The sequence below is a fragment of the Linepithema humile genome, chromosome 2, assembly GCF_040581485.1.
Source record: "Linepithema humile isolate Giens D197 chromosome 2, Lhum_UNIL_v1.0, whole genome shotgun sequence".
Taxonomy (NCBI): Eukaryota; Metazoa; Arthropoda; class Insecta; order Hymenoptera; family Formicidae; genus Linepithema; species Linepithema humile.
Window position 1 is genome coordinate 20,903,758 of NC_090129.1, and position 13,147 is coordinate 20,916,904.

At 37.7% G+C, this 13,147-nt stretch overlaps 1 protein-coding gene across 7 annotated transcripts in view; it reads right to left on the reverse strand.

Moving 5' to 3' along the window:
* The window catches only part of brat (brain tumor), a 108,436-nt gene that overhangs the window by 33,789 nt on the left and 61,500 nt on the right, over positions 1-13,147 (reverse strand). The gene's annotated exons all lie outside the window — the stretch shown is intronic.

The following is a 13,147-nucleotide window of genomic DNA, read 5'->3' on the forward strand; positions in this document are numbered from 1 at the left end:
TTATCGAGGTACCCGTTGCATTTTCGAACGCGGATCGCAGCCGACCCACGGTTGAATGCACCGTGGGAAGGGGTGGCGGACGGCGCGTCTGGTTTCCATGGTAACGCTGCATCGACCGCCCCAACCCTTCGAAACCCAGGGTTGTTCCGACGAGGGTCGAGTCCGTTGCCACTCGCTGTGGTGGTAGTAACGATGGCGGAGCGGAGAGAAGAGAACAACCGAAGGGGGATGGCAACCGCCCCGCGGGAACGGTAACCGTTGGTGCATCGCCCTTCGACGCAACTCCGGTAGTGCGTGCTTCTCTAAGGGGTGATCGAAAAGAACCGTTCCAGGAGTACAGATCTCGAGGAACGATAAAAGGCAGAAGCGAAATCCAGCGAAAAATTTTCCCCCTCGAAGCAAACTCATGTAATTTTCGATGAAGTTAAGAGTCTATAAACACAAGGGGATTACAAATCTTTTAAACGTAGTTAAAAAGCCGGTTGTAAATTTCCTTTAAAAAGCATTTTAAAAGATTTACTAGGCAACGCGCACACTCTTGTAAAACCTTTGGCAAATTGTGTTCGTCGGTAACAATTTATAATGCTTTGTAATTTATTTAAAAGTTTTAAACTCTACTTGGAATTCAACTTTGGTATTTGGGGAGCTCTCTTCCCCGAACTTTCTAACTTTAGAATATATTTTTGACTCAATATTTTCGTTGAGGGAGAAATCGCTTTAAAGTGAATTGAAGCTTCTACAAACAAAAATCTCTTTAGAATCACGAATCTCCGCGACTGTTGAAAAATTAAAGATAAAGGATATTCGTGGTGTCACGCAGCAACAATTGCATCAAATATAGAAGCCGGGGCGTGAACTCCGGCCGGTAAATTCAATGTCACTGTCGGATGATTCTTCAGCCCCAAACGAGGGGAGCGGTCACCACCACCTGCCCCCCTCCTCCACCCTCGTTTGATTAACGTTATTTCGCTCGACGGGCGAGCATCGACCGCGATCGATACACGGCGCGGCGGTGGCGGCAGCGACGGCGGCGGTACAGTCACGTTGCGAGCCGAGGAACAAGGAACGAGAAACGAGATGAGACAGACGGAGCGGGCGAAAAGGCCATCGGCCTGCGCCGCAGACGGATTGGTAACGGCTGCGGCGCTGTGGTTATGGGAAAGGTGGGCGAGTGAATGCGATGCGATGCGAGCGAGATGGATGGATAGAAACAGAGAAATTTATTGCATCTCGGAGCTCAAGACTCTTCAGGCCTCGTATATTCAACATAATGTGTGATACGTGGAAACAATATTCGAAGAAATGTAGACGCAAACTAGTCATTTGCACGAGTGTTGGTGCATTCAGAATGTTTAAGCTTGAGAAGAATAAGAGAATGTTCACGAGAGAGGAAAATTATTCATTACTGCTTACTTTGAACTGATGCAAATTGAGCTCGGAATTGAGCTCCGTTAAAATAAAAGCAACAAATTAATAATATTAAATATTTATAGTGAATTTTTAAAGGTGTGTATTGCATATATGTATGCATATAATAAATTTATAAAGCATACAAAGCATTACAAATGCATATATAATTTATAATTGATAAAATAAAAGCAGAACATCTAGTAAAATAATCAACTATTAAAACTTAATGTATGAAGCTTCGATGCTGTGTTATCGCATGAAAAAAAGAAAATGCGCTTTATTCTTGAAAGGAAAAAAAATATTCCAAGTCAGAGAGTAGGATAGAATGAGACGGAAGCTTACCAGACGCCAGATCGATCGTGTCTGCGTGCCAGCGCCGGGAACGGAAACGGAAGTGGTTGTAACGAGATCGTTTAGGTCCCAACGCACTGAAGAATTTCTAACGAGTGGAACATTTTTGTTCCAAGATTGGCGCAAGTAATTTTTTTTTAAACAATATTTAATCTTTAATATTAAATGAAAAAAAATAACATCCTCTTACGCTCTCCGATATTGCTAATAATTTGTTCATGATATTTAGGAAAATTTTATAATCTAAGAATTTTTGTTTTCAACTAATAGCTTGATAATTGAGAACTCAATTACTAAACCGTGAACTCTAAAGTCCACTAATTAATATTTCAAAATGTTGAAAATTTTTTGTTTTGTATAAATTTGATTAACGCTATATCAAAAAATATTTTCACGTGCGATCAGAAATTTTATGTTTACATAATTCTAAATGATAGAGTTAACATCTTAATCCTGAGTGATATTAATAAAATATATGACATATACACATATAAATATAATAAAACATATACCAATAATTCAGATAGTGTCAAAAAATAAATTGTTTTGTGTTTTGCATTTTATGTCTTCAATTCTGAATAGTTCACGGAACAAAATGCATCGCGAGCACAATTGCATTTCTTTTAACACTAAATCGGGCGAGTGCTTTTCACGAATGGAAGCTTCGAATCCTCTCTACTATCAAGCCTTGATTCGCTGATGCATTTTGACCTCTAAAGTGCATCAACGCCGCGCTTTCCGGAAGTGTCGGTCGTTTCGCTGCTGGAGGTTTACGAGTGCGAAGTTACGATGCTACGTGGATGTTCAGTTCCGCATGCGGAATACGTGAGGTCACTGTACTGCCAACTTCTCGTTGGCAGAAGGTCGCGAGAATTGCAAAATTGATTCTATATATGATATCCTGATGACTTCATCAGGATAATGTGTTTACGAAAATAATAACGACACACTTAAATTTTTAAACGGCATACAATTGAAAAAGGCTAAACGACCGTTTCGTCACGAGAGGGTTATTAAATATCAACGAAAAAGCGTCAGTTTGAACAAATATTTGATTTTAATTAAATTTTATCATTAGGCAATACCATACTTAGTCATTACATCTGATTTATTAATGCCGTTTATTAAAACTATTTTATAATATGTTCAATTTCGTAAAAATTTTCAGCAATGTTTTTCTACTCTACATTCAACGTTGAGAAATCCTCATTTAAGTATTTAAATTATATGTGATAATATTTTATTTTATCAAAATAAAAATTTCAACTTGTACGTTTGTGCATGAAAAATCGTTTAAGCGACAATTGCTATTTTTTTTGCAAATAAAAAGCAATATTACTGTTAATACATTCACAATAAATGAACAAAATAAATAATAAATATAAAATAAATAGTTTTAAATTCTAACGCTATTTGCACAATTGTTAATCAACGATGGTATATATATTTGGTAACTTAATTTTCCACGAAAAAGAGAAATGGACGAGACAAAGGAATGTTAATTATCGAACGTGGAAAAGCAAGGAAGTTGCTGCGACCATTTCCCGCCGGTAGCATTCTTAGAGGTCTTAGTTGACGAGACCAGCGCTCGAGAGCGGTCTACCAGAGGAGGCTAGAGAGTGGAAAACTTGCGGAGGGACGCGTGTATCAAAGGCGAGGAGAAAGAGAGGAAGAGAGAGAAAGAGCGGAAGGGAGGATGAGTGGAGAAGAGGTTCAAGCACCATTTGACCGGTCTCTGAATCATCGTTAAGCGACCGTTACACGACGGCTCGTTAAATCGCTCGGCAATGTGGGTGGATCGGATAAATCGCACGTCTAAGCGGCGCTACATTGGCAGAATTGTTTTTCGCGCGCGGCCAAACAGTGCCGCGATCGGGATTGGTCTTGCGATGATTGTGTCGTTACCTTTGGTACTTCGCCTTCGTCGCTAAGCTTGACAACTTGTTTCAAAAATTTTCAAACCAGTTAAAGGCACATTTAACTTTCAATGATAAAAAATAATTTATAAATCATTCATATAAATTATCAATAAAATAATATAAATTTGTTCACTCCAATTCATTGTTTTATCGAATATAATAGCATTCAAATAGAAAAGTATTTTCAAAGTTTAAAGTTTAAATAAATTTTTCGAATAAACGCAATATTCTTGCGATTGTATAATTGAATATGTATGCGTCATTTATCTGTTAATAAAAGTTTTAATAAATAATAGGCACTCCGAAACAGACAATCACATTGTATCGATCGTCACGTATGACGACGCCGGGGTGACGTGTGAACGCATGACGTGGGAGAACGGAAGCCACTAATTTCAGAAACAAGCCCGAAGTGCTCTCCTTAAGTAAGATTTCAATTAAGACTATCAAGTAATTAACGTTGCTACACAAAAGTCTCGGATCAGTCCCAACCTAATGTTTGGCGTATCGCATAGTTTATCGTCATTATACAACAACAAAACGTTCAATCTTTTCTTAAATTTCAATATCTGAAATTTATTTCTATTTCTGACATTCTAAGAATACAAGTGCGCAAAATATTTTAACATCTTGAGACTGTTTTACTCAAATAAATATTTTTTTTCACGTGATTATGCAACTCCACAGAAATTAATTGAAAAATGCAAACTTGTATTAGACAGATGCAAAAGCACACAATGTATTTTTCTTCGTATATCTGCATCTTTATAAATTTTAAAAAGTTCGAAAGCAGTGTTGAGATGATATTTTTATCTTTGGTTTAATTATGCGCATTAATCAAGGAGAGATTATTAGTTCCGACAGCGCCGGTGCACGTAATGGGCGGGATTGCCATACTTCCTACAGGCATTTACAAGCAACCGGTTCTGTTTGTCAGACGCGAAACATTTAGTTAGCTCTTCGAGCGATCGCGAAAAAAAATATACAAGCTGGAACGTGTTTCTAAAAACGGTATTCGCATATTGCATTATAGCACGTGGAAATTAATTGCGTGTGTACTCGTGAACGATTCTTACGTTTAACGCGGAGCTATTTATGTAATGTATATCATAATTGCGGAGATGAAGCGACTGGTTCGGTTACGCTCGTTTAACTAAAGATAGAAGAAAGGCGGATATATCTGCTTTATGCGACACTTTCTCGAGAAGCACGTAACTCGATAAGCGCTCGACGGCATTTACGCAACCTACGATCAATATAAACGTAAATTCAAGATAGACTCTAAAAGATTATCACCATTAAAATTGTACATACGAGATAGAGAAAAGCGTGTTATTATGCAAAAATTAACGACTTTATGTTACGACTTATGTTACCAATTATATTGTATTTTGTAAACGAGAGTGTTGAAAATATTGTTATTGTAATAAAGCGAATGTTATTCTCGGATTCTAATGCGAACAATGCGGACATCTACACGAGAGAAAATAGAAAATCGATGAAAAGCTAAAGCGGTCGCAATAAGCGAGTTCTTTATTTTGAGAATAACGTAAATAGCATTTTAAAGATAATAATATTAAAAATAAATGTATTATGTCAATAAAATTCAATTAAAAAAAAATATAATTACATTTAGATATGCGAATAGTACATGAGCTAATTTAGCTCTGAAAAAGTGACGTATGTATAAAAGAAATAAAATAATTGCGTTATTTTTTGAAACTAATCAATTCTTATTTACAGCTTCGTTAAAAAAAACGTTCCTCGATAGAAATATATTATTAAAGAAACATGCAATATATATATTGCAGTTTTGAAGTAATGTCTGAATAATGAATAATATAATATAAAAATTTTGAAATAATTTAAAAAGACAATAAAAGCCAGCGAGAAACTCGCGTAAGTACAACGGAGTGGTTTATATTTGTTCGAATCATTAACATGGAAATTTACGGCAAAGCTTTAGAACGTTGTGTTTTAATACACGAAAGGCACGAAGAGCTTTACGGAAGGATAGGCGTTTTAAACGGTTGAGTCGAATGAGAAGCAAGAGGAAACGAGGAGGCTTCACAAGAGGCATCGACGAAAAGCGCACACCTGTAGAACGTTAATGATTATGAGCGGTGACAAAGAAAACTGGCGAAATCTCGGAACGATTTCTCTTCCATCTGCAGCAAATGTAATCGTGGCAGATAACACAAAGAAATTTATTACATGCTAAATTTAACTCGCAATTCTCTGAGTACACAATTTCCAAAATAATTGAGGTAAAAGTCGTAGAAGCTAGATAGCGTGCATAAAATAGATTAAATTGATATTTCGGAGAACGAGATTTTCATTGCAAAAATATCGCAGACATTATTCTTTTTATATTTATAAGAAGAAGTGAGATATGAAATAAATTGTTATGCAAATGACAATATGTCACACTTCTCGCTTAGTATTCATCGGAGTATAAAATGGAATACTCACTGTTTTATAGCGCGATTTAACTACGCGCCATTTTATATTTTATACTATGTAGTCATTTTAGGGCCCGATAAAATCTTTATTATTCCCAATTTAGGATAACTTTCTAATATTCTACATAAATCTCTGTGCTTAAGGCAGAAATTAAGTTCTTAGATCTCGTGAAACATGAGAAGGAAAGAGGATACTCGGCTTCCTTTAATAACGGTGGAAACAATTATGCTTAACGGAAGCATCAGACAGCATTATAATGTCACCCGCATACGTCATCTTGTTCTTGTGCTGTGATCGAGAACGTCCTGAGAAGCTTACACAATGCGACCCGCAGGACAACACACGTGTAAGATGATCAAAAAGTAATAAAATACCTTTATCTTTACTTCTGCTAACTGATCGCGTTGCTACATTAAAATTAAGCATAAAATACGTTTGCATTCATAAAAGCAGCTTTAAGGCATTATAAATCGGTTTCTCATGCTAATTATGTGAATATGTATGAATATTCTACATCTCTTTTCTCGAACATTTAATTTGCAATTTCTCTCTCTCTCTTTTTTTTTAATAAAATGAAGGCTATAAATTTTTATACTTCGACAATAATTTTTTAACTTTCTTACTTATAACTTATATTAACTCACTTTATAACTTTTTACTTTCTGTATATATTTTATTCTAACATAATTAAGAGTTTGCTTCTGCAGTTAGAGCACGTTCGGGACTGAAAAAAAGTAGCGTACGGAAAGGGAAGAAAAATGATAATATTATAATACGCGATGCGTGTCGCGTTTTCGCGATTAATGCGATTGCCGAGTATTTCAACGCTCGCCCACAGCTGCAGTTCTTCCCCAGCCGAAGATAACAATAACAAGCTTTATCGCTGCCGTGCACTTCTTTTCCTGGGGCGCGATTAAGGTGTTCCGACTTCGGTGCGGCCGAGCGTATCACGGTTATTACTCTAATTAACATACGGCCGCCGCAATGCTAATTGCTAATTGTAATGCGGCTCGTTGCGCGAACAGTTTCTCACGGTGAAGTAGTAACGAGCGGCCCGGGGCCCGCACACTTCGCGTTAGATGTTAGGATTACCTGTATTATATCGAATGCAAGTTTCGCTCGCTCCTTGTTTTCGAAAAGAGCCTACGGGAGAATTAGTGCACGCTAATCGCAAATTACGATTCGCCTTATAGCGTTCGCGGAACAAATGGCTAAGCCTTGATGAAAGCTTCGATTCGCCCAATTATTACATTCTTAACAAGAACGTAAAATCTTATTCAACAAACAAATACTCAGATAATAATCCTTTCTATTTTTATTTTAACCTGTTTTCGTTTCAATTCTAAATCTGATTTATTTTGAGAAAATTCTCATTTAAAATTCACGATATTTGATAAAACGTAATAAAAATGAAATTGTTGGAAATTTTAGTAACTGAAATAAGTAAAAAAATTGAAAATTAGAAATAAGAACAAAAATGCTGCAAAAATTTTGAAATAAATAATGCATACATTTTTTACATAAAATACATTTTCCTTCGTTATTATTTTTTTTCCTCGTTATTTATTGTTTGTGACATTTATTTCTTTGCAAACTTATTAAATTATTAAATATTAATTTGCAAATTTCCTGGCAATTTTATTACTAAATTTATAAATTATTTTTCAACAAAGGAAATTTTGGAACATTTTTCTGGTTCCACACCTCGGAGCGCATTTTACAAATGCGATGAAGAATTTATAGTTACGGCAGGTTGTGGGCAGGAAATGCTATGTCGAAGCAGCATCTCTCTCTCTCTCTCTCTCTCTCTCTCTCGGCCTTGCGATCAATCTTTCAGCGATGGCCAGCGGCCCCTGAAATTTACTTTCGTGTTACGTTACACACCATCGGCCACAGTATAGAGCGGATCGGAACGCAACGGAACGGAGCGAGCGGCTTGCAGGAACATAAACACGGGATGCAATTTTAATGAACGGAGAGATGCTGTGCACGGCGCCGCCGCTTGGCGTGCTGAATTCCAAAGGTTTATTAATTTATGGAAGCTCGTTCCACTTATTGGAAACGAGATCGTCTCGGGGCCATTTTACAGCACGGAAAAACCTTTTGCTCGTTGAACGCGAACTTTCTTAATTACCCTGTCCGCGTGACGAGAGCTTCCGAAGTGTCCGGCTACTTATTTATGCATAATCTTTTTATGCATGGCATAATAGTATTCAAAGCGAGCCGTAAAACGATTCCCGCTAAATATAGCGAACAATCGCTCAATCTTCATCGTGACGCAATTTTGTTTGTGCAGTTAAGTGTTTGGATGGCTTATTGAGTTGAGAACATGAAGAATTCAGATCGCGATAAAGATATTTTCGAGAATGTCTCGAAATGTGTTGCTGCACCGAATAATTCACACATCTCAGGAAAAATATACATTTCGCGTTATCTATTACTTTCAGTTAGTCCAATTTGTCCATCTCGTTATAGTTCATTTGATTTATGGTCTCGTAAAAAATCGAACTGGATGTTAAGATAACAATTTTCCCAGCACTTCGCGATCAATCGTCGGCGATTCCGACAATGCTGGTTACACATTAGCCGGCAACGCGCTGAACGCGCTATTTATACGACATTAAGCTTTCTAAAGCGTTGTGAAAGGAGCGGAAATTATTTCTGACTCGTTTCACTGCGACGGGGTTGTTTACAACGACGCACGTTGTGTCAGAGACATCGATCAATACGGCTGATATTTATAATATTAAAGAAGAGTCCCCGGCTCGTTTATTTGTAGCATTACGCAATGCTCTAGATTGCTCGTGCGATGAGACGGTCTCCGCAGTGAAAATGACATTACTGCGTCAGACATGTCTCTTCCACAGGCGCCTATTAATTAGGTAATGGTATCAATCTGATGCAGAAGTACGGATATACCTGGTGTTTCAGCACCACTGAATTTCTCCTCAGTGATGCGTGTCGCAAAACAAGCTGAAGAGAAACGCTAGTCCTGCTTTGCGCGGAACACACTAGAAAGTTTACGTAAAAATATATAAATTGTGATTCTAATTTATTTCACTGCCAATTTTAATTTATTTCTTTTTTACACGAAAAATTTTGTTCCCACGTCATATGTATAGAATGCCAACAATTCTAAAATTAAAAGTTAATATCGTTCCAGATATCTAAGATTCTAGAATTTCAAGATTCTAGAGTTTAAAGTATTGTAACCTTTGAATCTATTGAAGCCTTAAGCTTTTGTAAGATTTTACATTTCTAAAGTTGCCGTCGATTCATGTCGGAGTTTCAAGGTCCCAAGATTCCAAAACTTCAAAACTCCGAGATGTTATCCGTGATTCTCCGCAAATCTCACATTCTAAGATTTCAACACGCAACATTACGTACCGATGTTTATTATAACGCCTTAAAAGTTATGTACTCAACGAATTTATTTTCTGCAGATTGAATTTTCGCGAAATGCAGAATGCTACTTGCAATATTTATTATAGTGCATTAAAATTCAAGTTTAGTCGAAAACAACTTTATGGAGAATATAAACTTGTTTTCGACAGATCCTATTTTTGTGAGACGTACAATTACGACTTACTTTGTATTACGACTTACTTATTTACTTTACAACTTATGTACTTCATCACTTACGATATTTAATAACATTATAATGCGCTAAAGTTTAAGCAAATTTGTTCTTTACAAAGAGTAATGTCTGCAAGTTTCACGTGTAGTACATAAGTTTTAACTTTCTATAGTACATTAATATAATAAAAATTAGGTAAAAATATTCTCATTGAGTGAAAACTTGCTTTTAAAATTACTTTTATGCAAAATTCAATACTTGCTAATTTTTCCCTTTTCTCTTTTAAATAAAAAATATATATTTCTTTCTCTTTATTGTTGCAAATGTAATTATGTCGTATAAAAAATTTTATTTAAACCTAACGATCAATAGGTATTTATAATGCAATTAATGTTTCCCGACTCTCTCGATATTCCGCGATGCACGATTCATTCGCCAGTATTAAAAGCGGTATCATCCATCGCGTTTGAACGACAGGCCAATCCGAATTCTACCAGGTGGGAATCGATAGAGGCTAAAATTAGCTTGGCGCACTGATTGGCGAGAAAGCCGAACAGCCGGAAACAAGATCAGGATCCGTTAATAGCACGGGATTCCGACGATCGAAAATTGGATAAGAGCAGTTACAGTACTTTTAGAAACTTCTTTGTGCAATTGGACGGCGCGTACGTGAAGGTAACGAAGTATTCGCTAGGTAAAAATTGAGAAATTAGGCTTCTAAAGTTTCCTACATGGAGCGTAATTTTATATCTTGTATCGTAAGAAAATTTAGCAAGAGATATAAATTTTAATATATTTCACCAGTTAATCCCTAAAACTTATAATTTATAGTGCCATAAATAAATAAATAAAATTATTCTTGACATCATTACAAAATATATCATAAATAGCACTACAGCTTTATCGTGGCAAATGTTTTCAGACTGTGAAAATTGCTGCAATGTTTTCGGCTCAATATTTGTGTTAGCTTAATTCTTTTATATATTTTGATTTAAAAAATTAATAAAATATATATTTTTTAAAATAATAATTGCATTTCTTTTGCTACTAGAAACAATTACAGAAAAAAAAATTTCTTTCGGCTATCAATGTGTGTTACAGACGATAGCGACGCGTGTTGTCGGGAAAAGAATTTATGTTTGCTTGATCGCTTACGTCTACGGGCCGAGACCCGTAGTAGAAATAATTAAACACCGCGACGCGCTTCTTTCCATTCGTTTCTTTCTTCACCAGCCTGTCGGAGAGGGCATCGCGGCAACCCGACGCCCGGCGCCACACGTGCTGACACGACACGTCCACGCAGGAACAAGAGAATACACGCACGCGACCTCCCGCACGATCGATATCGTTGTCAGTATTGTCAGACTCGTAGATGGTTAGGTATACTTTTGACTGCGATAGTATCAGGCGTCCTATGCTCCTTTGCATTCACTTGTAAATGTGAAATACCAACTTTCAAGAAGGGGTGCATTCTGAAGTTTATAATGTGAAAAATGCAAATAAAACCAATAATCAGTGAAATACATATTTAAATTTAGTTACACGTTTGCCCAAGGAAAATTCTGCTTCGAAACGTGTTAAAAAATCGTGCGTGATATTCTGTGTACGCAGCTTGCGCGTGTATATTTGGTGTGTATTTTGGTTTCATTTTTTTTTTTATTAATATTTGCGCAAGATTTTCCAACGTTATTCTATCCGCGCATTTTCGGATGACGCGTAGCCTCCGAAGCTCTCATTGTGACCTTCCCCGCTTAAGCAGCCCGTATAGCACTTAGCGCAGTATCGTTTTTACGCGGGTACATCCCCCTCCTCGCTAAAATAAGCCCGTATTTTTAGAATGTCGGTATGTATCGCGTAGGTGCCGCTTTCCCTGTACACGCCACCCGCCCGGAGATATATTCGCTTCCCTACATGACCTTCGATTCTCTTTATTCCATCCGCCTACGAGCCCTTTCGCGAAAACCGCTGCTAGAAAATTCACCGCGAGAAGGGACACCCACGCGCGAAACAACTTCTATCTAATTATCTTGATTCAGTAAGTAAAGTCAGTGAACGATTGTTAAAGGAATATCTATTATCCGCTACGTAATCAAATTTTTTTTTTCCATTAAATTGAAGTAGCTAGGGAAATAGCAGGAAATTGCTTATACACGTATAACCCGAAGTGATAAAAAAGTTCAGTTTTCGAATATGAATTTCGAAATAAAATTACGTCATGATTTCAATATTTGCCATTTGGCATAAGAGTAAAGCCAGCGCAATCGTAACAACCAAAAAGTAAGCATTTCTCAACTAGCGCGCAAAAAAACCGTTATATAACTAAAAAAAAGCTTTGAGGCTTTCGTCTTCGGGGTGTATCAACTCTTCTGCTCACTTTTCTGTTATCATGTAATTTGCATAAAGAGCACGGCCGCGGGCCGTATTCACTGCGCTATCCTAAGCACGTATTAACCGACGAGCACGAGATTAATCCGGAAATACTGCAGCAACGCGGCGATTTACGTATTTACATGCCTCCGAGAGGTGGCATCCGGCAGGAGGCATACACCTTGCAACCGGCCGACTCGCGGCAATGAATTAGCGCTGATCGGCGCGCGGGATCGCGTGAGTCATTCGAGTAACGCGAATCGGTAATAAGTTATAATATAAACGCGGTATACGTCGCGTCTTATGTAAAGAAATACATCGGCTGGTTTCCAGCGGTTGGGGCTATTTGGGTTCCGGGAGATTTGCGAGGATACGACAGCTTGATTCTAACCATACGCGCTAGCCATGCGATTCCGTAGTTTGCGAATGCGCGGAGGTAACGCGCAGCTTCCCTCATCCTTCTTTTATGTTTCAATTTAGCTGGATGAATTATCTTGATGAGTTTGATAAAGTTAATTTGTTCGGCGTGTATTTATATCGCGGAAGCAAGTATATCGAGCCGCGTTGTAAAATCTTGAACTCGGTGCGCTGAATCGGATTAACGTTTAACGTCCGACCGTCAAGTTTTCATTCGTAAAACTTGCAACGCGTTACAAAGTCCCTCGAGATACGATAAATTACCTGACGCTCACACGTCGCACTGGGGCGCAGGTCGCCGGTATCGCCGGCGGATTTATTAACATATTCGCGTCCGTCGCATCACCGAAGATGCTTGTTAGAGATCTAACGGCGTTACCTTCCTGTGGGATAACCCCTTGGATAACCCTCGCGGCGGTAACGTTCGGTATTAATTGCGAGATTAATTGCGCCTCGCGACGTGTGGATATGTCCGCTTGGAGATTAAACAGCGCACCGCGATTATAAAATCTTACGCAAGATGCAGCGATTCGCGGAGATTCGCGTCATATTTGTGACAAGAGTATGTTAATTAAATTCTCATTTTTTTCAATCCTCTTTTGTCGCTGGTACTCTCTTTTTGCAGCGCATCGGGAAATGAATT